General features: G+C 53.8%; 1 protein-coding gene across 1 annotated transcript in view; it reads right to left on the bottom strand.

Moving 5' to 3' along the window:
• The window catches only part of NECTIN1 (nectin cell adhesion molecule 1), a gene marked incomplete at its 3' end in the record, with an annotated part of 87,429 nt that overhangs the window by 47,378 nt on the left and 18,981 nt on the right, over positions 1-21,070 (bottom strand). The window lies entirely within an intron of this gene.

Genomic DNA, 21,070 nt, shown 5'->3' with positions numbered 1-21,070 from the left:
AGGCAGGGCATGTGTGTCTGCAGGCATGTGAAAGCCCTGATGTTTATCAGCACCGCACATCCCAGCACATGCTAACACACACTGAGACTTCCATTTAATCCCACTGGAGCTGCAGCAGTAATTAAAGGAGCTGCAAAGGCTCAGCCCTCATTTCAGGGCAGCGATAATTCCCATCCGAGATTGGCTTTAAGGCACTGCCTCTACACCTTGCACCATCTCCCTGTATCACCCAGATCGTTTCTGTGGCCTTCTTATAACCCCAGAAGTGGCTGAATTTAGGAACCTTCCACCTTGATTCTGTGGAAGGTGCTCGTGAAAAGTGGGAGCTGCAGTTCATGACAGCTGTTGTGTCTCAGTTGATTCCTCCCCTGACAGATGGAGAAAAACATCTCCCACCAGTCTGACCCTGAAATTCATCTTTGCTGCCACTGTGTCTTTTCCTAATCTTTGTGTTTAGAGATAATGCTCTGGTAATTATGCAGCCAGTATTTGTATGATAAATACAATAGAGAGGCAAGGTGGTGAGAACAAGAAAAGCGGGTTTTGCTCCCTGCTTCTGGGAGAATCTGCAATTGGATGGATTCTGGGAGCCTGGGAGGAAAGGAAAGAAAGGGATAATAAAAAAAAAGAAACATGCACAGAGTGAGGAACATGAAAGAGTAATGGGAGAGAGAGGGGCTGGGGAAAGAAAAATGCATAGCAAGAGAAACTAGACAGCACCTCCTAAAAGAAATGTCACCCTACTCTGTTCTTCCAGGGATGAATGGCTCCCTGTCCAAGGCCAAAATGAACTCCTCAGTGCTGCTCCCCCTGGCAGATGTGCCCTGGGATTTCTCCAAGAGTCTCCTTCCTGCAGTTTCACACACACACAAGTGCAGGCAGACAAAACTCTTCTCCACCCACCCACACATACTCCATGTTGCCCCCTCACTCCCTGCCTGCTGTTCCCAGCCTTATCCTAATCCCTACATCTCATCCACGCCTCTTCTGTCTCCCTTCTCCTTCCTGTGACCCTGAGGACAAGCCCCAACAACCCAGGCCGGCCACGAGACGCCACCAGCTGACCACAGCCATCAGCAGTTCCGACCGAAACTCGGCCTCCAGAGCTTTGTGTGAACTTGCCCCCTGTTCCCCGAGCCAAGCCCCACACCCCAGCACTGCAGCTGGGTGCTCAGGAATGTTCTCCAGAGCTTCTTACAGCCACAGCAAAGCGCTGGTGCCCTCATGAGCCTGCACACACGAAGCCACCACGTCCTCTGGGGCTGGCAGGGTGCACCTTTCCCCTCCCAGCACAGCCAGGGCCATTTTCCCCATGGTTTTCCCTCCACAAAGCAGAGGGTAGGGATGTTCCCGCTCTGAAAAAGTCACATCTGGATGGTGTTTCCCCTCTGGAGAAGAATGTCCCAACAGCAGGACATAATGAAGGACTTTTCTGCCACCAGTGCCCACAACATCCTCCCTGATGAAACGAGGGCACAGGCTGGGTTTAGATGAGGCCATGCTGGGATCTGAGGGCAGAACGGGTGGATAGGGAGGGGGGAGATGTCTCCACCATGCTTTGCAGCATATGCTGCTCCTTCCACCCCGGAGGGGAGCGAGCATTGCCCACACCCAAGGTGAGGAACGGCTTTGCCAAGCAGTCTGGCTCAGAAGGCTCCAGAGCCTCCCAGAGCGTGTGGGGGCTTGCTGGAGAGCACTTCCATCACGTAGCCAGGGCCTCGGGAACGGCCCAGCCCGGCTGTGGGTGTGCTCAGCACGCCCTCCTTCTCCAGGGCCGGGGGAGCGGAGTCATCAGCGCCTCTTCCACCGTGGGCTCGTGCCCCCAGCGGGGCCTCCCGGGGCTGGGGCACTGGCAGAGCTGGCTCTGCTCCCCACAAGCTGCCTGACCCCCCACGGGCCCAGCGGGGCCCTTTGAACCGGCATTTCCACGCCCCAACAAAGAGGCCCCGTCCGCCACCGCAGGAAGTCACGGCCCAGCATCTCCTCGTGGTGCCAGGGGAGCAGAAGAGAGGGCAAACTGCAGAGAGGAGGGGGTGGAAGCCACCAGCTTCTCCTCAGGGTCACCCCTGCAGGGCTGGCAGTCCCTTGGGGGGCATCTGGATGAGCACTGCCAGGCCGAAGGCCTCCACTGATGGGCAACCAAGATGTGCCCCTCAAAGGAAGATAAAGTCAATCAGCCTCCAGCCATTCCAGCAGGGAATGTGATGGATAGCCCAGGAGAGGTCAATCCGACCCCTCACTCCATCCATCATTACTGTGCCCTTCCTTTACGCTGTGATTTCCCTGCAAATTAATGAACTGATCTTTTTAAAAATCAAGTTATTTATCTTAACCTTGAGCAGCAGCAACAATTCCCAGTCCTACCCTCCCCCTGCCATGGGATCCACGCATCAATGCAGACTGGACTTGGATATAAACTGGAGAAAAAGTGGATTTTGGAGCTGATAAACCTGATCCGGAACCCAGAATGGTCCTGCAGAACCCTCCTGTGCCCAGGTGTAACGAGCCAGACTTTTGGCCACGGAAAAAGCTGGTGCCAGTTGAGTGAGGACTGCTTGCCAACAACCAAATGCTGCCAAAGCTGGGATTCAGGTCCTTACATGCAGCAGCTTTAACAAAAACACATTCCAAACCTTCTCGAGGCTCTGGGGAAAAAGGGGGAAAGAAAAAAAAAAAAAAAAAGCACTGGGCAGAAGAAATAACAAAACAAAACAAACAAAAAAATACCCTGAAAAACCCCAAACACTGCGTGGAAATCGCGTTTCCTTTCCAGGTGACTGAACAACTCTTTTGCAAGACAGGAAAAACTCTTTCTGTTCCACTCATCCAAGCCTTAAATCAGGAGAGTAACGCACCCGTTCTGCTCCAGGAGCACCCACACTCAACGCAGTGATGAGGAAGGGAGACAGATGGAGGAAAGGGGTTTGGGAAGTTGCTGGATCAGCCTCCCATCCTAAATCAGAAGCCAGAGGGCAAACTTGGCTGCTGCCACGCTCTGGGGAGCACTTGTTTGCAAGGTGACTGAGCTGGGCTGGCGGGCCTTCCCTCGCCCCGTTACAAACTCAATAATTCATCAGGGCAAATGCATAGATAATTGATGGCAATGAGCATGCACGGCTGGCAGAGGAGGAGAAAATAAAATCACTAATCAGCCTCTGGAGAGGTTTGAACATATTCAACTGGATGTGTGTGTGAGTGTGAAGTGCTGGGATCCGCCGTGTTTCTGCTTTGCTGAACGATCCGTGTGGTTGGTAGGGCAGGGAAAAGGCTTGGGATGAATCCTGCTGTTTTCACACCCCGTGCCAAATCTCCCAGTGCCCACCAATCCATGCTGACACCCCCCACGGGCAGCCAGCACCCGAGCAAGGATTAGCTGGATAGGTTGCAGCTTGCCCACTTGCATTTTATTCATTAGTTTTGTGGTGTTATTTTTTGTGAGGGACCAAAAGGGCCCAGCCATGTGCCAAAGACATGTTGGTGCCAAGGCCTCATTAGTGGAGGCCTTGGAGATCCTACTCCTCCACCTTGGCCTCTGAAGTGGTTTGTGTTGATGCCTTTCCCCACGATCCCAACTCCAGATATCCCGCGAGGCCTCGGGGGCACTGTGCAGAGCTTGGGGTGCCCTGAGGCACAGGGGCTGGGGAGGAAGGTCTGCACTCCCTGGGTGTCAGGGGCATGGGGGACGGAGCAGAAGTGGCAGGTGGTGGCTCTTGGACCTGAAAACCCTTTCTCCTAAAAGCCCAGGAGGTGCTGTTCCAGCGAGGCTCCCACACTTGCAAATCAGGTTCTTGCTCCCCCATATAGAAAGCTCTGGGAATGATCTGCAGGCTCTGGGTGAGCTCTGTCACAACCTCCCTCAATGCCTCTTTGTTAACAGCCCTGTGAACTCCACTCTGCTTTGCACAACCTTGCCTCTGCTGAGCCTCTCACCGATTTCTCTCCCTCCTGTTCCCTGATACTCATCTCCCCCCAAGGGCACTGAAACAGCCCTTGGCACGAGTGTGATGAGCCACCCTTCGGTGTGGCAATATCATGACTGATGCAGATGTCACAGGGATTGCTCCTGATAGCCTTAGTCACAGCAGCCAGGATCTTACAGAAGGGTAGATCAATGCATCACACTTCAACCCGCAAAAACTCCCACAAAAAGCACCTGATTTTGTGACAGCACCGTGGCCACGGGCAATGATGTCTCATCCATGGTCCCATGGGTCTCACAGACCCTGAACATTTTCCATGAAGGAAAAGTGGGATGGAACAGGAGCCCAAAACTTTCCAAAGTGGCACCTAAAAATTTCTCTCCTGGTGTTTCTGAACTCATCTTTACAGTGGAAAACAAGGTCTGAAACGCAACTCCTGTGGGGCAGAGCGCAGGTGGCCTCCAACAGCCCAAGGGGACATCCCAGGTGTGTCAGGCAGGGTGGGAAACATAGGAAAGAAGATCCTAAATCCCAGCAGGGGAATTTCAGGTGGCAAGAAGCAAAGGTGTGAGGTGGCGCTTGGCCAAGAGGCTGGGGTTAGTACTTCTGCTCCTGCCAGGGAGGCTTTGCATTGATTGCCAGGCATTTAAATCAGGATTCTGCTGCTCTTCCAAGAGCACAGGGCCTGCCTCACCCTGCTGGCAGCCCGCTGCAATGGAGGAGTGGTCTCCAGTGAGTCAGTGGGCCCCAGTGAGTCACCTCCAGGCCCTTCCTGTGGCAAAAGACTTTCACTGGAGGTCTCTCCGTCATCACTGATTCACTCCTGCAGAGCTTGAGCACCACAGGGATTGTAAAACTTGAGTTTCCAACACAAGGGGAGGGGGAGCCTTAGCAGGAAGATGAGAGAGATGTGGCAAGATTATAGCTCCAGGTGACATGGCTGCACATGAAAGGCCTGAGATAACACTGGGATGGGGTGGGGGCACCCCAAGAGAGAAACTACACGCCCAGGCATCCCTTCCCCCTTCCCAGCGGGAGCTGGGAGAGATTTATGGGAGCTGTCGGGAAATGGCAGCGCTGCACAATGGCCCGCCTGGCCCTCAGCCAAATAAATCCCTCTCAAACAAGAAAGGACTGGGCTTGGCTTTGGCTTGCAAATGGGAAACACAGGGGCCTGTCCTCGAGGTCACTGGTTCAGACCCAGATCCAGCCCAGGCAGCAGAGCAGAGATGATTTTACCCCAGGACCAGTCAATGGCTGGTATCGAGTGAGGTCTCCAGCCAGCCCTTCATTGGCTGCCTTGGGATAAAGCCTTCTCCTGCCTGTGCAGCATTTCCTCTTTGGATAAATGGAGCACAAAGCAGCCTCAGGAGCCCCTTGAGTGAAAGCTCTTCCCCACAGGGCCTGATCCATCGATGCTCCACTTGCTCCCTGTTACCCTTTGGGAAGTCTGGTCACTGAGCCACCGCTGGGATTTACACACGGGCCCTGAGCAAGAGCAAGGCCATGCTGGTCCCAGAGTTCCTCGTAGAAAGAGGGGAAACAAAAGCAGAGGCCAGGGTGGGATGGGCCTCACATGGAAGAGACAGAGATGACCACCAGACTAGACCACGAGTTTTCCAACTTTGCAAACATCCCCAGCTGCATCCAGCCAGGAAAAGGGCTGCAGACCAGAGGAGTGGGATGGGAACAGCAGCCTGCCTCTGCTCCCAGCTCTCCCTCCCTGCCGTTCCTGCCCTGGCTTTCTCACAGCTGCTTTGCTTCACCCCCCAAGTCACAGGGAGGGGAACATGCCCCATGGCAAAAGCAGGGAGGCTGGCAGAGCAGGGCTCCTGCAGAAAGAGCTGACACAGCACTGGGAAAGGCCTTCCTGCAATAAAGCTTGGAAAGCCCATGCTCAGCAACAAAGCACAAAGCTCCCCGTCCCCGCCGCGCAGTGCCCGGCCCGCCCCAGCCGCACGTCAGCTAATCCTGGGATCCAGCTGCCAGTTCCCACACACCTGAGCACACACCAGGCTGCCCTGTGCCCTGCCTGACGTGCCCCAGTGCTGGGCACTTGGCCCATTTTCCCCTCTCCTTTTGGCTGGACGTGACTCCAGCTCATTCCTCAGCTCTTTTCCCACTGTGGGCTCTTGCTCACACCTGTCCAGTGCCCGGCTTCACAACTCCCATCTCTTTTCTCCTGCAATTTCCACGTCACGTCTCCTTCTGCCCCCACTGCCTGTCTCCAGGACTTCCTCTCCAGCTGGTCAATGCTTGTGCCTTTCTTTGATTTGCCCTTCTTCCATTGTAGCCTTAACAATCTTCCCACCCCTCTTGTGCCTCTACACCATCCGCACCACACCCCAGCCCCCTCACTCGCCTCTTCCCATCCCCAGCCACTATTCCACCAGCGAGTATGTCCAGGATCACAATTCTGCGCTAGGAAAAGCAGGCAGCTGGCCAGGCAAATACAAAGAACCAAAAATCCAAGACTCTCCTCTCTGGAATCATCTCGTTGCCTGCCAGCAAGGAAAAAACCAAGGTCTTTTTGCTTACCAATTCTAACCTGTAAGCAAAAGAAAGGGGACCACAAGCAGAGCCAATGCTTATTTGGTGGTTGGGTGGGGAAGAAAAGCTGGAAAATCAAGTGTGGAGGAAGGGAAAGAAGCTGGAGCTTTGAGAAGAGGAAAGCTAATTAAGCTGAGACTGTCCTGAGACCTTATCTTGATGGGCTGAGTCCCCAAATGCACACAAGTGTTTTTTCTCACTGCCTCTTTCTTGGGCTTCCTTGATGCCTTGGATGTTGTTCAAAGAGTTCTGGTCCAGTGCTAAATCTCCTCGCTATTAGAGCTCTCCAGGTGCTAAGGAGGAGGGATTTAATCAGGAGCTGTGAAGAGGGGATCAAGATAGTCACCCATGGAGAGCATCCTTTCCGAAATGAGGGAACTTGAGACTGAAGAGTTTCAATAAAAACAAAAATAAACTTGATAGCACAGAAAAAATGAGAGACCATCAGATCCTTCCTTCCCTCGCTGGTCTGTGGGCTCGGAGCTGGAGCAGGAAATGGGGGAGCTCTCAGGGCTGGAGCAGGGAATGACTCACTCGCCTCCACAATGGGAACGGGACAAAGCCGAAACTCTGCTGACTCAGGCGTGACTTCAGCGCCTGGGTTAATAACTGGCAGCCTCCTCTGGCTGCCCCCACCAGCCAGTTCCCTCTGTCCCCACTCAAACCAAGCCTCTTTCATCAGGCTAGATGCCCAATCACAGGAAATTATCAAAGATCCAAACGCTGCTCCTCTGTCAAAACATGGTGAAAAATGCATCCCTGCCAAACCATGCTTGTGCTGGCCAGCCCCGTAATTGTCATGGAGAAGATCAAAACTCCTGCTTTCCTACGGTTGAAATGCACGTTTAACAGTCACAGCTTTCTGCCTGTGGTTTTGCTTTCCTCCCATTATCTCTCAGGATATAACATACTGCTGGTATCTCACTATGTCCCGAAGTTAAAAAGAAATGTTTCCTCCTCTGGCAAGCGGGAATGCCACACTCTGTTCTTCTGTAACTTGTTTCAAAAGATAGAAACGAGCAAGTTTTTTTGTAACCAGGAAAGTGTGATACAAGTTCTGGTGGCTGACAAGTAGGAAAGAGCTTTGCAAACAAGACAAATGCAAACATGGCACCAACAGATGCAATGGACAGACACCCTTCGCTGGCTCCCTGCCTGTGATTTCTCTTTTAATGTGTTTTTATCTTGCCCTAGAGATATCTCTGCCGAGGAGTGGGGAAGGCTCAGACCTCCCAACTCTCTCTGGGTTGTTTAAGGATTCCTGCCCATGAACAACAGCCCAGAAAGAACAGTGAGTACAAATAACCCCAAATTCAGTGTCCTGCCTGATTTCCAGCCTGCTGCTGCTCAGCTCTCTTATCATCAAGCCCCTGTGCAAGGAATTTCTACAAATTTCACCTCTTCCCAGGTTTATGATCTCCACAGAACAGAGGCAGACACAGCTCCAGTCCTACCTGGGCCCCATCTGCAGGAATCACTCTGCATATTTATGGCAAAAGCTTTGCATCTTCAAAAGGCTTTTCAAACAGCAACTAATTAATCCTCCAACACCCTGAGAGGCAGGAAAGCCTTATTACCTCTGCTTTCAGGGGTGGGGAAATCAGAGGTGCTGAATGACAAAGAGATGTGCCCAAGGCCACCCAGGCATGCACTGGCAATCTCACTCACTGGTTAGAGGTGGGGATCTGCATGGGATGGTGGCAATTCTCACCTGAGGAAGCAGGGATGGAGGCATCTGTGGGGAGGCCCCACAGCCCCACCCACCACCCATGCAAATGGCAAAGTCACCTCATTTCCATGGCTGAAGAAACCCAGGGGGATGAAGTGGAAAATCCATTTAATCCAGAGCCTGGAAACCTAAACATTGCCCAGTCAAGAGCTCCACTAAAGGTTCCCAAAATGTGGCTCACGTTCTTCCCAGCCATGAGCGAACTGCTTGCAACCAAATCGCTGAGATTTTATGTTAAGAACATGCCAGAAATTAGGAGAGGCTTTGAGGCTGGGGGTGAGTGTCCCATTCACCCTCTGAGCAAAGCCAGCCCCACATTTCTGAAATATTCCACATACTGAAAAAGAGTGGGGTTAGATTAGATTTTAGGAAGAATTTCTTTACTGTGAGGGTGGTAAACCACTGGCACAGGGTGCCCAGAGAAGCTGTGGCTGCCCCATCCCTGGAAGTGACCATGGACACGTTGGACAGGGCTTGGAGCAGCCTGGGATAGGGAAGGTGTCCCCGTGCATGGCAGGGGGTAAAATGGGATGAGCTTTGAGATCCTTTCAGCCCAACCCATTCTGTGACCCCCATGCTGGGTGGAGATGAGCTCTCAGATCCATTAAGGTCCCAGCCTCCACCCAGGCTGTCTGGGAATGATTGCCGAGCTCAGAGGGGCCTTCGAGAGCCAGGACTGTAAACAAGTGACAAGACCACCCATTAAAGGCAGCCTGAGCATGGGAAGGGGGGAGGAAGGCAGGGAGGGAGGGTCAGAGCCCAGCAGGGAGACCTCCCACCACGGGTCACACTCCCTGCCCCATCCTCCGGGGTGCCTGGGCTCTGCTCTCCTGGGAGACCAACACAGGCACAGCCACTCTTCCCTGCCCAGAAGGGTGAGGGCTGTCAGCAAGGGCTCAGAGAGACACACAGCTTCAGCCCAGAGCAGACGGCAAGGCAGGAGGAGCAGGGAATTCTGCAGAAAAAAAAGAGGATTTGTCCTGCAGAGAGGAGTTCACAAACACCCATTTCCCTTTGGACACCTCTCAGTGGGAGCATTACTCCTGCCGAGTTAACTGGGGACTCAGACTGGAAAGCTGTGTCTCCTTAGCGATTGTAATTCAATGAGGGACACAAGTGAACTTCCAGGAAGAGAAATTAAAGGTTTCTCCATGTCTGATTATCCCATTCTCCAACAAGGTGGCTTTGTGCTTCCAGGTAGCCCCAGGGAGGAGCTGGGTTGTGCTACAACACTCGGGGGAATTCGATGACAAATGTCCCTCAGGAGGGAATGACACCAGTGCTGAGTGACACCAGTGCTGAGTGACACCAGTGCTGAGTGCCTCAGTGCCCGGGGACAAAGGTGTTCCTTCAAACACAACCATTGACACTGGGCTGCTTTTGGGAGCCTCTCTCAGGGTATTTCACTTTTATCCCAAATCTGCCTGAGCAGGAAGGTTGGGATCGCAACAGCTCTGACAGGCCTGAATCCCTGTGGCAGGCTGGAATCCCCTACTGCTCCCCAAGACTTGGTTCATGAGAGACAAGCCAGGACCAAAATCAGCTCCCCGTGGAGATCCATGAACAGGCAGCAGGATGAAGCAAGCCAAGAGCCAACACCCCACTCCCAGCCTCGTGCTGGAGAAACCAGGCCTGGATCCTGAGGGTTAAACAGCTCAGCTGGCCTTAATTGACAGATTTTATCGACTTTCATTGTGATTCCATTGACTTTTGTTCAACTACATCAGCACCAGGCTCCGTGTTTCCTTCTCAGGGAGCAACAAGCCACGTGCTGAAGGATGTGGATGCCGGATGGATTTTCCTGTGCCACTGGGGAGAGCTCCAGTGAGTCACCCTGGTCTTCCAAAGACCAGGAGGTCAACTGCTCTCAGGGGACTCCTGTGTGCTTTGCCCCAGCTCAGACTGGGGGCTGCCACAAAAATGGAAAGCATGCGATGAAAAAATAACCGGAGCTGGTGGAAAATTTTCCAGCACAGCATATTTTCCTGATGGAAAGTGTCACTTAGTCCAAGCCAAAACCATCCATTGGAACGTGCTGATTTTGGCAAAATTCGATTTGTAAAAAAAAAAAAAAAAGCCCTTTTGATAAGTTTGAAATGGTTTTTCCTTGTGGAGTCTCATTTCTTTTAGATGGATTTATGGTAAAACACCGACCAGGACTGCAGCCAGGATGGGATGCTTTGGTTGCCATGGAATGGGGACATTTTGGATGATGCCAGGCCGAAGTTTTCTTTTGAAATTTCCTTTCTGTGGAAGACTTCAACTGACAGCCTCAAAGCAGAAGGAGAACTCCCTCTGAAACGCCCAAATCCCCACTCTGCCAGCCCATCCTGCGTTAGTCATCCCCACAGCTGACCTTTCCAACAGCTCTCACCCCCAAACACAAATCACCTCCCTGAGACTCTCCCCACCTTCATTTTCCACATTTTCTGGGCTCTGATCCATCTGGATTCATCCTTCTCTGGGTCTCATCCCACCCAGTGCCTGGGTTAGGAGTTTTCTGGGGGCTTGGGCCAGCCCTCCAAGCTGTGTGGGACCCACAGCCCCGCTCCAGCACCTCTCCCTCTGGATTCCCTGTCTATTCCTCCTTCCTGACAGACGGATTTGCTCCCACCCTGCACCTGCCTGGCGTGCCCACCTCCTCCTCCTCCGTCTGCTGCTTGTGCCTTTCCACTCTCTAACAACTCCAGGGGAGGCTGGCTGAGAGAACTCCTGTTCCTTTCTTTTTGGGGGCAAAAAAGAGGGAGAGAGAGAGAACACAAACCAGACTCTTACATTTTTTAGCAGACATGACAATATGGACACAGTTCCTGCAGAACATTGTGCATATTTTAAGAAAAACTTTACCCCAAAAATGTCAGCCAGCTCCCCTGGTGGGAGGAAGAATGAAGGAATGAAAGGGTCCTCCAGGGTCCCAGCAGAACTTTTATCTTGGAAAAGCTGGAAACTCCTGAGCACCTCCCCCAGTACAGCACCCTGCTGGCCTGCTGCCTCCCCCAAGGGCTGGAGCGAGGAGGGATGCTCCCAAATAGCACATTTCCCACAGGAGCAGCCCTGTCCTCCACCAGGGGAGTGCCCAGGATAGGAGAAATGGCTCTGGAGACAAACTGCTGGAGGCAGAAGCAGGGAGGCCTGGAGGGGAAATGGGATGGGCTTTGCCCAGAGAGGTTGTGGACTCTCCATCCCTGGAAGGGTCCAAGGCCAGGTTGGGTGGGACTTAGGGGAAGGTGTCCCTGCCTGTGGCAGGGTGTGGAATTTAAGGTCCCTTCCAAGCCAAACCATGCTGCGATTCCATGCCTTCACCTTCCATGTCAGGACCATCACCCAGGTGAGGAGGCAGAAAGAATCCCTGGCAGACAAGAACTCCTCCACAGAAGGGTGGGACCAGCCTGGCTGTGGCTCCCCTTGGTGCTCCACCACCTCTGGACGTGGCAGCTGGGCTTGGGTTGCTCACAGGCTGCACAGTGTCACTTGTTTGTCACCTCTGCTTGAGCTAAGAGCTGCTCAGAACCACCTTTACTTGTTGCTTAGGGACCAGAGTGACAGATAGAACACAGCTGGGTGCTTGGCTACCTAAGGAGATGCATGGGAGGATATAAATAGCTAGTGGCAAGGGAAAAGAGGACAAAAAGTCCCATTTCCAATCTGGTAAAAAAACTGACCAGAATAGTAGTGGAGGAAGACTTCCAGAAATAACCACGTGGGTATTAAATGAATGGAAAATGAATTAAAGGAAAAGAGAAGACAGGGAAAAGAGATTAAAAGGAGCTTCTGAACTTGTTTGAACAGTAACTGTCCCATCCTGGAAAAAGAGTTAATGTCACCTGGGTGCCACAAACAGTTACTGGAGGTACCTTCAGAGTGACAGGTAGCAGTGGAGAAGAAAGATAAGTATGTAGATAAATGTCATTAACCCCCGTTAGTGCAGGGCTTAGAGAGTTCATAGGCTCCACCTTCAGTGAAGGGTGGAGGTCTCAGGGGCTGTGTCTGCCTTGTTTGTAAAAACTCTGAGAGGAGGCAGCTAAATAAAGCAAAAGTTTCTTCCAGGCTTGAGAACCTCCTGTTTCTGATGCTGTCCCAACACCAGGGCCGTGACACTCACAGGGAACTCTCAGCAGATCCACAGAGTGGGGAGCAGATCAGTCCAGGAGTGCCAGGGTGGGTTCTGCATCTGAGGACTCCCTGTGCCCTGCCCCGGCGAAACACAGCGATGGAGCAAACAGAACACAGAGGATGAGAAGGATGTGCCCCAAAGGGAAAGGAAGAGCTTTCATTTCAGGGAGGGACACACCTTCCTCAGGAGAGATCCCATCAGAGAGAAACAACAGCCCTGAAAAGGAAAATAACAGGCTCTTCTCAGGGCGAGCTGAGAGGGAGCCCAGTGTGATCCCCACGGCTATCCAGGCTCAACAAACACCGAGAAAAGGACTGGGAGACTTTGCTGTGGATGTCCCCAAGCGAAGGCCTCAGACAGGGAAGCAACACAAAGCCCAAGAGGAAGTTTACAGTTGTCCTCAGAAAAGTCAGTGTGACCTTTCCTCTCAGAGCTTCCACATCCCCTGGGAAAGCACAACAACTCATCTGCAAGTCTGCACAGCGCCCTTTGGGAGTTGGAACCTCGGGCCTGACAACTCAGTAGCAAAGTGTGAATCCAAAGTAATTGCACTGTTTGCTCTGGGAATACTCCAGATACACTTGGCATAACAGAATTCTCTCACTGTAGGATCTACAAACCCCCTGTTCTCTCACATCCCTAGGATTTGTTTTTTCTCTTCTCCCATGCCTTCTTTCTTTCCATTGCCCCGATTTTAGAAAAAGGCATTTGAGTTTCTGCCTTCACTCCCTGCCTGTGTAATGAAATCTTTTTATCCTCCAAACCTGCCCTGCAGAGAGGGGTTTCTCTGGAGCAGGCAGTGAGGGGAGGGTCCCTTGGGCATGAAGACAAACGATCTGCAGGCAGCAGTTGGGGCTGCAGGGTTAAGCCGTTTTAATTACCTGCAAGCAGAGCACCAGCCAAGGAATGGCCGATGTGTAAAGCAAGCCCTGCTGTCCCAGCGGGGCTGGGATGTCTCACCAGGCTCCTGCTGATCCTCTGTTAGATTAAATTCTTCGGTGAGAGCTGCCCTACGGTTTTATGGCAGCAGGGATAACTTCCCTGCACCCACGATCGGGTTGGGGCAATGCCTGTGATCCCAGAGCAGCACAACTGCAAACCTCCCGCCTGGACAGCAGCACTGCAAAGCCCAAGGAACTTCAGCAGGGTTTGAAGGTGATGCTTTTCCATTCCTAACACTGCAGAGAGGCAGATCCCTGGTCTCTATCCGTCCCCATCCTACCAAGCCCTTCCCAACTCCCAGCAGTTCCCCCTGGTCCCCTCATACCCCTTCATGTTCCTCAGGTGCCCACAGCAAACCCACGGGAAGGAAGGTGGCGTTTGGGTGTGTTTATATGTGGGCAGAGGGAAGGGAAGGAACAGATCTTTCCCAAGGGACTCCGATGGGAGTCAGGGCTGAGCAGCTCTTCCCCGCACAGGAACGGCCATTTGGGTCACCCTGGCTTTGTGTGAAGGCATTGAGGCTACGCCAGGGCTCCTTCCCACCAGGAATGTGCCAAACTGTGCTGTCACAAACTGCTGCACGTGCCTAACTCCCCTCTGCCTCCTTCCCAAGCACTCCACAGGGCACTTCAAGGTGACCCAGGGAATCCTGTCCCCTCTGCTGCACAGACCTTCTTGGTTCCCTGCCTCCATCCCTTCTCCTCCCGTGCCTGCAGGTACTGGGAAAGCCACAGCTTGGTCCCATGGGGCTCAGGGTCCCCTTTCCTTCCATTTCCCTTGCCCTGGCGCACGGGAAGCCACACCCTGACCTCTTCCAGCTCCGACTTGCTTTCCCAAATTGGGCCGGTTTTGGGCAGGACGTGCTGGGACCTGCCACCTCCCCGCCAAGCCTTTGAAGGCGGCCACGTAGGCAGCTGCACCCGCAGACCCAGCCCGCAGACTTTCGTGTGGAGCAGCCACAAACCCGTGAGTCACCTGGCTCCAGCCTGGGAAGGCTCCTGTTCCCTCTCCCGGTGGGACAGACAGGCCCAGGACAACAGGACTCCCTTCCCAATAAGTTCTGTGCCGGGTTTGGGAGCAGGATCTTGGACCTCAGGGTGGGAGAAGGGCAGGCCTTTGTGCAGCCTGCTGTGAGAAGGGGGAAAGGGGCAAGGGACAGGGATTCCTGGTGCCACAGCAGATAACCAGAGCAGATGACTCCCTGCAGGGCAAGCCCCAGGTCAGGGAGGTCTGGTGTTCTCCAGCCTCAGCAAAGGAATCTGCCTGCTTGGGGGATTCTTCCTGCTCAGCACTGACCCACTTCCCCTTTCCCAGAGAGCCCCTCTCCCCCTCAAACCCATTTTCATCCCATTCATCCGCTCTCCTCCCCTCAGTTCTCTCCAAGGAGGGCTGAGGGTGAGCTGAGCCACCTGAGCAGCAGGGCCCAGAGCAGGGTGTGTGCGCAGGGAACATTTTGGGGAAGAGGAAACACGTGCTTTATTCCAAGTGCACATGGCTGCTCGGAACAAAACGCTCCTGGATTTCCGGCTCCAAATCCCCCACCAAGGCCATGTTCTCAGCCAAGGGGACAATGAAGACCTGACATAAACAATCCTGTAGGATCAGCACATGGATACCCAGCCTGCCCCCACCGCTGCCTTGCCTCCCCCTCAGCCCAGCTGAGGCCAGCAAGACACAATGTGTAATTAGGTTAATGAGCTAAGCACAGATTTTAATTGGGATTCCCCGATTTACTGGTCTATCTCCTCCTTTTGTTTTACTGCTAGTGCAGGTTCCTAAAAGCTGCCCTTGCTAAAGGCCTTGATATCAGAAAGGTCTTACAGATCTTTAATTGTATTTAATCATCGAGGTAATTAATGATCCTTGAGCAAGATGGAGATTGCATCTAGAGTAGTTCCAGTCCTGCCCTTCAGCATCTGTTGTGTCTGGGCACAGGAATTCTGCAGGCATGCAGGAGAGGGGTTCACACAGAGCGAGACAAAAGGATGGAAGAGAGAGGAGAGCGGTGGGAAGAGAAGGGATTGGGGGGGAAAAAGCACATTTAAAATGGAACAGGAGCTGAGTAGAAGAGAGGGAAGCAGGGAAAGGGAGACAATGCCATTCCTTCTCCTCACAGACAGGAGCCATTTCATTCCAGAGCCCGGAGTGCTGGCCCAGGGGGGATGGTGTTCCCTGTGTCCCCAAACTGGACAGCCTTGACCAGCACTCAGTGCTCAGACAACCCCCACGAGACAACCACCCGCTCCTGCTGTTCCCCTTTTCCACTCCTTGCTTCCCTCTGGCATCGTTTCACACCCCTTTTTTTTTCTCAGGAAGAACATTCCCAAAGTTCAAAACCTTGAGCAGGAACACGGGAGAGGGGGAGTGATGGGCAGCAAGTCCCAGCACGTCCCCTCTCTCCCAGGCCACAAACTGTGCACCTCCCATCGCTGCTGCCAACCCCTCCGCTTCTCCCAGAGCACAAACAAAGCCTGTCCAACCAGAAACGGGGCTGCCTGCTCTGACTTGCCCCAGAAAGGCAGATTTAGTGAGAAATGTCACAGGCAAAGCAGCAGGGACGTGGAATTGGTCCTTGTTGCTTGGGACGTACCAGAGCTGTCCTGAGCGCAGGGATGTGCGAGCAGGGAGCTGGAGAGGGCTGTGCTGGCTTGTTGAGGAATGTCCCCTGGCTCCCAGCCCCAGTGACAAGGGTTGGTGCAGTGCAGGAAAAGCACTGCCCTCCCCTCCTCCAGCCCCAGCAAGGCTGAGCACAGGACAGTTGCACAAATTGCATGTGAAGCAGTGTGGCCTGGTAGTGGGGTGATATTTGGGACTGCACAAATCCTCCCCAAAGGAAAAATCCAGCTGCCACAGCAGGTCCACCCTTCTCATTCCTATTCTGGCGGGCTCTCTGTGCTAAAGCACGAGTGAAAGGCCCTGGCGTGGTGCTGCAGTGAGCCTGCTTTTATTCTGTCGCTGTAAATGAGCCCCAGCGTGGCTCCAGATTGGACCCAGATAAGCTCTGTGAGTTGGGACTTGCACAGAGGAGTTGTTGGGTTGGGCTGGCATTTCCAGCTGCCCATAAACTGAGCTCCTTGAGCTTGGGGCAGCCTGGAGTCAGGGTTAAGGGTTGGGGGCAGAGTTCCCTTCCAGATACTGAAAGCCCAGTTTTTCCTGGAAATCTGGGGCTCTGTTACCATGGGAAAGGCACTGTGCAGAGCCAGTCCTGACTGGGAATCTGCCCCTTCCCACTCTGGAACAAGCTGCCTTCCCAGGCAGGTTTCAGCTTGCTTGGGCCGTCAGCTTGGTGGATCTCATTTCTCGTGGTTTTTTCGCCTTTATTGCCTCCCTATCTGCCCCAGGCCTTGAGAAAGGGCTGCCTCCTCCTTTAGAGCATTAGCAACCCTGCCAATTCTCCCCACTTGGAATATTTCATGCACAGGCCCTTCTTTCTCCCACGCTCCCTCTGCATCCACCTTCCCCATCCCACGTCCGGCCGTGGCTCCTGTGGCAGCTGGTGCCTCCAGGTGCTGGCATTCAGGTGGTGTCCCTGCTCCCTGGGCTTCATCCCTCCAGCCACAGCGCAACCGGGAACGCGAGATGGGAGATGCTGGGAGAGGCAGAGCGCCAGGAGCTGCAGAGGAAGCAGTGACACCCAAAATCGGGGGACACAGAGCGACCCAGCACAGAGGGACCAGGAGGGGAGGAAGTCACAGGCCTGTCCACAGGGGAAAAGGGGCACTGCAGTGGGGAATAAAAGGGCTGGAAATTGGGAAAGCCCAGCTACAGATGCTGGGTTCGGTCGTGCTCCCACAAAACCCTCCCGCTGGCAGAGCAGGGTCCAGCCTCCCTCCCAAGGCTGATCCCCACAGCCCCTGATCCTGGGAATGGCTAAGCTGATTGCAACAGCCCCGGAGATCTGCATCGAGCCTCTCCTCCTTCCCAGCACACCAGATCAGGCCGCCTGATTGTGTCATTTATTCCCCCGTAAACAGAGCAGCTGAAGGAGAAACCCAGCCCAGAAATGAGAAACTTTCCTGGAGACGCAGCTGGGCCAGGCAGGAGGAGCAGAGCAGGGATGAGGCTCCCTGGCCTGACCTCACTTGTGCTGGAGCTGCCTTGGGCTGGAGGCACAGCAACATCATCTGCAACCCAGTGCCCGGCTGGCAGAGACCCCTGGGGGGTCCATCCCACCCCACAGGACCCTCCAAAAACACCCACAGCTCTGGAGGAGAACACAGCCAGCCCTTGTGCTTCAGGGCAGCAGCTGATCCTGGCTTGCCACATCAGGGAGGAGCTGCCCCTTCCAGGCATGTTCCCTACTGTCCATTCTTCCCTGCTGCCACTACCAAGCACTTTCCCTGGGCTGAAAGGCAGGCCCGAGGTCCAAAGCCAAAATCTGCAGCAGTGGGGCTCAAATCCTGCTGCCTGCTTGCAGAGATTGTGTTATATCCCACCCGGGAGCGACTTCCAAGTGCTCACACCCTCCTGTGGGGGTGCAGGCTGCTGGACTCCATTATTCCTGTGGATCCCTTCCAGCTTTGGATATTCTGTGACTCCATGACTGCTTTGCAGCGTGACTTGGTGAGCAGCCACAGCTGGGATCTCACAGAGGCACTGAAAACTGTCCCACTGTCACCAGGCCACCATGTCCTGCGGTGGAGGAGATGCTGGGCCATCCTGAGGAGCAGGGGAGGAGCAGGGGCTGGGCTCCCCTCTTTGCTAACCTCGCCCTGTGCCACAGCTCGGTGCTCAGAGCCCCAGCTCCCCTCCAGCTGTTTTGGGGAGCTCCCCCCCGGCCAGGGCTGCCCCAAGGGGGGCTCGGGGTTGTTCCTGGAGCTGCTCAGCCTGGCTGTGGTGCCAGCTCCCAGGGGCTGGCGTGAGAGGGAGGCAGGCTGTGCTGGAGCTGCTTGCCGAGGGTGATTCCCCTCTCGCGTGTCAAGGGCAGCCAGCAAAGCACTGGCTCCCCTTGTGTCTCTCAGCTCTGCCTTCCCAGGAGGAAGGGGAACAGGCAGAGTGGCAGGCTCAGAGACAGCACAGAGACACCTGACTCACAGTTCCTATGTCTTCTCCTTGTCTCCCACCCTCCACACCACCTCTGGCTCTGCTTTTCTGGCACCTCTGCACACAACAGCATCGCTCTGCTGTGCCAGGAGGAGCAGCCTGACAAATCCACAGCAGCGAAACTCAGCGTACAGGGAGCCGGGGGTGCGGGAGGGGGAGGGCTGGGGGGGCTCACTTGGCCCTGTCACACTGCACAAACACTTCCCTGTCACCCCTGCCTCGAAAGCTCTGCACTTCACAAACACGAATGTAAAGACATCCGGCAACTGGAAGCACCACGACAGGAGTTTTTAGCCACAAAACAGCAAAAAGCCCCCACTGTCCTTGCCTGGCACTTCCAGATGAAGAAGGATCAGGCTGAAGCATGCACAAAGCTTGTTTGAAAACTCCTCTTGATCCACTGCCTTTGTTTTTTTTACAGAGGTAGAAACAGAGCAGAAGACCTTGAGGGAGGCAGAGAAGTCACTGGCTGAATCCACAGCCTATGAAACCTTGCCAAGTCACTGAGAAACCTCTGAACCACTGCTCAAATAGATTTTAAATGGAGTCTCAGGCCTTCCTATGCTGAGGGTGATGAAGAATATAATGAACCGAGAGCTTTTCAATGCACACATTGAGGATAAATGGCTTTTTCATTGATAATGCCAGGAGCTGCAGCCAGGGGATTCATCAGCATGTTTTGGCACCTCTCAGGACTGCAGGGTTCTGCCCATGCTTGTGTCAAGTGACACTTTAACAGAAACAGGAGTGCAAAAGGAGTGCAAGGACTCACAGCAGCTCAAAGAACCACAGAGGCGGCTGCCAGAATTCAGCTCTCAGAGTCCACCTGTGGAGAGCAACTCCTGCAGTGCAGGCAGCAGCTCCCAGCCAGGTTGTTTGGCTTGGATTGTCCTCTGCAACACCACAGCTGCCGTCCCAGAAGAAGCTCCAGGCTGGGAATCACCCGCAGTGAGCACAGGAGATGATGGTTCAGCTTCAGCCCAGTCATCCCTGCCCTGTCTCATCCCCAGCCCTGTCTCATCCCCAGCCCTGTCCATCCTGCCTGTGTGTTCTGCTCCTCATTCCCCTCAGGAAGCTCTTCCCAGCCTTGCCGTCACAGTTCTGTGGCTCTTGGGACCGTGCGGGAACCCAGGCACGGAGATGAATCTTGGAGAGACAGTAATTACTTCTGTCAGATTAATAAATTAATAAATCTCCCATTTATTCTCCAGATTTAATTTCCAATCCTTGCGTTTTCTCTTCCTGTCACACAAACACACCATGAAAAAATGTGGGAATGCACAAGAGGAGCAGGAAAGGGGAGAAGGCTCCAAGAAAGGCCCACCTTCCCCACTGTGAAGCTGTTTAGCATCTTCAAGCCACTGAAACGGCTCCTAAAGTTGCAGAAAGGTGAGAGGAGCAGGAGAAACTCTGCCTGCACAACGAGCACCCCCCTTGATAGAAAAACCCAGCTCGGTGCAGACATCTTCATCTTGGCTCTCTGTCTGCACTCACTGCAGAGTCAATGAAGAGAAATTCCTAATTCAGGCACTGTGCATAAGAAATCCACTTCGGGCTGGATAAATCCGAGCCTGGAAGTGCCCATTTATTTCCTTGGACATGAGGGAGTCTGGATGATTGGCTCTGTATTCCCCTTCGGTGTCAAAGCAGGGCCTTGCAGGGAACTGTCTCAGAGAAACTGAGCCTTTCGCACTGATCTGGACAAGAGGGAGAGCTCTGCTCATCCAGAGGCTTCCCCAACCACTGCTAAAATCTCATGTTCAGGAGACCTCAGCCTCTGTCTTCTCAAGGAGCTGCTGAGCTGGAGAACCCATTTCAGGAGAGCCTTTTCTCCTCAGAAATGACTTCTGAAATGCTGCTCTCCTTAGAGGGTCTTAACCAGGCCAGCCACAAGGGGAACATCAGCAGAACCTGTCTCCTCCTCCTTGGCACCACTGGTTCTTGCCCAAATTTCGGAGCAGAGCATCTGTCTTTCCCCTTCTCCCTTTGCAAACTCCCCCTCTGTGACAAGTGACACCGGCTGCCGATCAGATTTCGGACTCATCACTTAAAGATGATGCATTTTGGCCCAGTGCTCAGTCCAGCCTTTGTAAAATGACACTTGGTCCCACCCCCTCCAGCCCTCCTGGACCAGTCTGAGGCAGAGGCAGTGGAAGCCCAGCTGGGTTTGTTGCAGGGGAGGAGGCGCTGCAAGGACCTGCCCCCGTTTCCCAGCTCAGCGGAGCTCAAGCGGAGCATCCATGTAGAAATGATAGGAAGGGGAGGAAAATTAGGATCCTACTGTGGGCCATCAGGTCTTTTCCATTCCTTTCCCAGTCACACATCCCTGGATGACCCTGGATTCCCTGCCTCGCTTGCAATTTCTTGCTGGCAAGCACGCAGGTAGGAGGATGAGAGGCTTCTTGCCAAAAAAATAGGTGGTGAGAGCAGGAATAAGAGCAGGGACATCAGAGAAGACAACAGAACCAACCTCTCCTGCTCAAAGCATTCCTCTCCTGTGCATCCCAGACAGCAGGACGCTCACCTGTGCGGGTGCAGGGCTAAGGCAGCGCTTTTCCTTGTTATTTTGGGGAAGCAGAAGGAAAATCCCCCAAGGATGGCCGCAACCCACGGCCATATTCCGGGCACAGAAGGTAAAAAAAAAAAAAAAAAAAAAAGCCAGAACAAAAGGCAGCAGCGGCTCCCTGCCCCCTCCCTGCAGATGTCCGCGGGCTGCTGCCTAATCCGCCCGGGCAGCCAGGCAGCAGTGTCACCCCGCGGGGGGACAGCCCT

This window comes from Coloeus monedula, assembly GCF_965178545.1.
Source record: "Coloeus monedula genome assembly, chromosome: 25".
Lineage (NCBI taxonomy): Eukaryota > Metazoa > Chordata > Aves > Passeriformes > Corvidae > Coloeus > Coloeus monedula.
The sequence above is the reverse complement of the archived record's forward strand: the minus strand, read 5'-3'. Positions and strand labels throughout refer to the sequence as shown.